The sequence below is a fragment of the Ascidiella aspersa genome, chromosome 5 (genome assembly GCF_963924565.1).
Source record: "Ascidiella aspersa chromosome 5, kaAscAspe10.2, whole genome shotgun sequence".
Taxonomy (NCBI): Eukaryota; Metazoa; Chordata; class Ascidiacea; order Phlebobranchia; family Ascidiidae; genus Ascidiella; species Ascidiella aspersa.
This window is the reverse complement of record NC_139451.1, coordinates 12857053-12859552: the sequence shown is the minus strand read 5'-3', so window position 1 is coordinate 12859552 and position 2500 is coordinate 12857053. Positions and strand designations below refer to the sequence as shown.

The 2500-nt window shown below is 55.1% G+C and overlaps 2 non-coding genes across 2 annotated transcripts; both read left to right on the top strand.

Moving 5' to 3' along the window:
• The first annotated feature begins 169 nt into the window (after positions 1–169).
• LOC146144208 (small subunit ribosomal RNA) lies at positions 170–1969 on the top strand. Its single transcript, XR_014500938.1, has one exon. It is a non-coding gene; the product is annotated as a small subunit ribosomal RNA (ribosomal RNA).
• A 247-nt stretch (positions 1970–2216) lies between these two features.
• LOC146144207 (5.8S ribosomal RNA) lies at positions 2217–2370 on the top strand. The gene has a single exon (XR_014498887.1). It is a non-coding gene; the product is annotated as a 5.8S ribosomal RNA (ribosomal RNA).
• The last annotated feature ends 130 nt before the right edge of the window (positions 2371–2500 follow it).

The window sequence follows — 2500 nt, the reverse complement described above, 5'->3', positions numbered from 1 at the left end:
GTCTTACTCCGGCGGGTGCGACGGGCGGTGACGGTTTTCTGAGTTCGGGCAGCCGAGCAAAGAACGAAATTTTAACGGAGAGAAGCCTTCGGGTTTCGCATCGACCGAGCGACGGCGCCGCATCAGCGGCGCCTCCTTCGTCGGCCTTTCGGGGCTACGCTAAAGTAGCTACCTGGTTGATCCTGCCAGTAGTCATATGCTTGTCTCAAAGATTAAGCCATGCAAGTCTAAGTACGAGCTCTCGTACAGTGAAACTGCGAATGGCTCATTAAATCAGTTATGGTTCATTTGATCGTACGTTTTACGTGGTTAACTGTGGAAATGCTAGAGCTAATACATGCGTGAAGCGCCGACCTCGCGGGAGGCGTGCTTTTATCAGACCAAAAACCGACCGGGCTTCGGCCCGCAACCTTTGGTGACTCTGGATAACTTTGCGGATCGCACGGTCTCGCACCGGCGACGGATCATTCAAGTGTCTGCCCTATCAACTTTCGTCGGTACGGTACTGGCCTACCGAGGTTCTTACGGGTAACGGAGAATCAGGGTTCGATTCCGGAGAGGGAGCCTGAGAAACGGCTACCACATCCAAGGAAGGCAGCAGGCGCGCAAATTACCCATTCCCGACGCGGGGAGGTAGTGACGAAAAATAACAATACAGGACTCTAAACGAGGCCCTGTAATTGGAATGAGTACACTTTAAAACCTTTAACGAGTATCCATTGGAGGGCAAGTCTGGTGCCAGCAGCCGCGGTAATTCCAGCTCCAAAAGTGTATATTTAAGTTGTTGCGGTTAAAAAGCTCGTAGTTGGATTTTGGGCGCAGGCGGCCGGTCCGTCGCAAGGCGTGTACTGGCCGTCCTGGCCTCACCTCCGGTTCTCCGCCGGTGCCCTTGACTGAGTGTCGGCGGCGGCCGGAACGTTTACTTTGAAAAAATTAGAGTGTTCAAAGCAGGCGATTCGCCTGAATAATGGTGCATGGAATAATGGAATAGGACCTCGGTTCTATTTTGTTGGTTTTCGGAGCGCGAGGTAATGATTAAGAGGGACAGACGGGGGCATTCGTACTGTGCCGTTAGAGGTGAAATTCTTGGATCGGCGCAAGACGAACGACTGCGAAAGCATTTGCCAAGAATGTTTTCTTTAATCAAGAGCGAAAGTCAGAGGTTCGAAGACGATCAGATACCGTCCTAGTTCTGACTATAAACGATGCCAACTAGCGATCGGGGGGCGTTAGTTTTACGACCTCTCCGGCAGCTTGCGGGAAACCAAAGTCTTTGGGTTCCGGGGGAAGTATGGTTGCAAAGCTGAAACTTAAAGGAATTGACGGAAGGGCACCACCAGGAGTGGAGCCTGCGGCTTAATTTGACTCAACACGGGAAATCTCACCCGGCCCGGACACAGTGAGGATTGACAGATTGAGAGCTCTTTCTTGATTCTGTGGGTGGTGGTGCATGGCCGTTCTTAGTTGGTGGAGCGATTTGTCTGGTTAATTCCGATAACGAACGAGACTCTGGCTTGCTAACTAGTTACGCGACCCAATCGGTCGGCGTCTAACTTCTTAGAGGGACTAGTGGCGTTTAGCCACACGAGATTGAGCAATAACAGGTCTGTGATGCCCTTAGATGTTCGGGGCCGCACGCGCGCTACACTGACCGGATCAGCATGTGCTCGCCTTGGCCGACAGGTCTGGGTAACCCGGTCGTGCTAGGGATAGGGAATTGCAATTATTTCCCTTGAACGAGGAATTCCCAGTAAGCGCGAGTCATTAGCTCGCGTTGATTACGTCCTGCCCTTTGTACACACCGCCCGTCGCTACTACCGATTGAATGGTTTAGTGAGGTCCTCCGATTGGACCTGGCGCGGCCGGCAACGGTCGAGCCGGCGTCCGAGAAGACGATCTAACTTGATCATTTAGAGGAAGTAAAAGTCGTAACAAGGTTTCCGTAGGTGAACCTGCGGAAGGATCATTAACGGTCTCGCAAACGCTTCGGCGAACGCGAAACTCGGACAAGCGAGAGAAAAAGTCTTTGCTACCCGGCGCCCGACCCGCGAGGAGCGGCGCGCCGGCCGGCGATTCGGTCACCCGGTAATGTTTGCGCGTCGAGTGCCGCGGTGCCGCGCGCTCCGGCTTCAAGCGTCGGCCTGGCCGACCGCTCGGCGCGGTCTATTTTGTCACCCTATAGTGCGAGGCACTGTGCGAGCGAAACAATCGTGGATGGCTCTTGGCGGTGGATCACTCGGCTCGTGAGTCGATGAAGGACGCAGCTAGCTGCGTGAATTAGTGTGAATTGCAGGACACATTGAGCATCGACGTTCTGAACGCAAATTGCGGCCTCGGGTCAATCCCGGGGCCGCGCCCGCCTCAGGGTCGCGTTGCAAACGTTCCGCGCGGGGATTTCTCCGCGCGGCTGCTGCGGCGTCGGACGCGCGAGCGCCCGTCCCGCTCAAGACAGCACGGCACGATGCGCGACGATCGCGACCAGAATCCCGCGCGGCGGCGG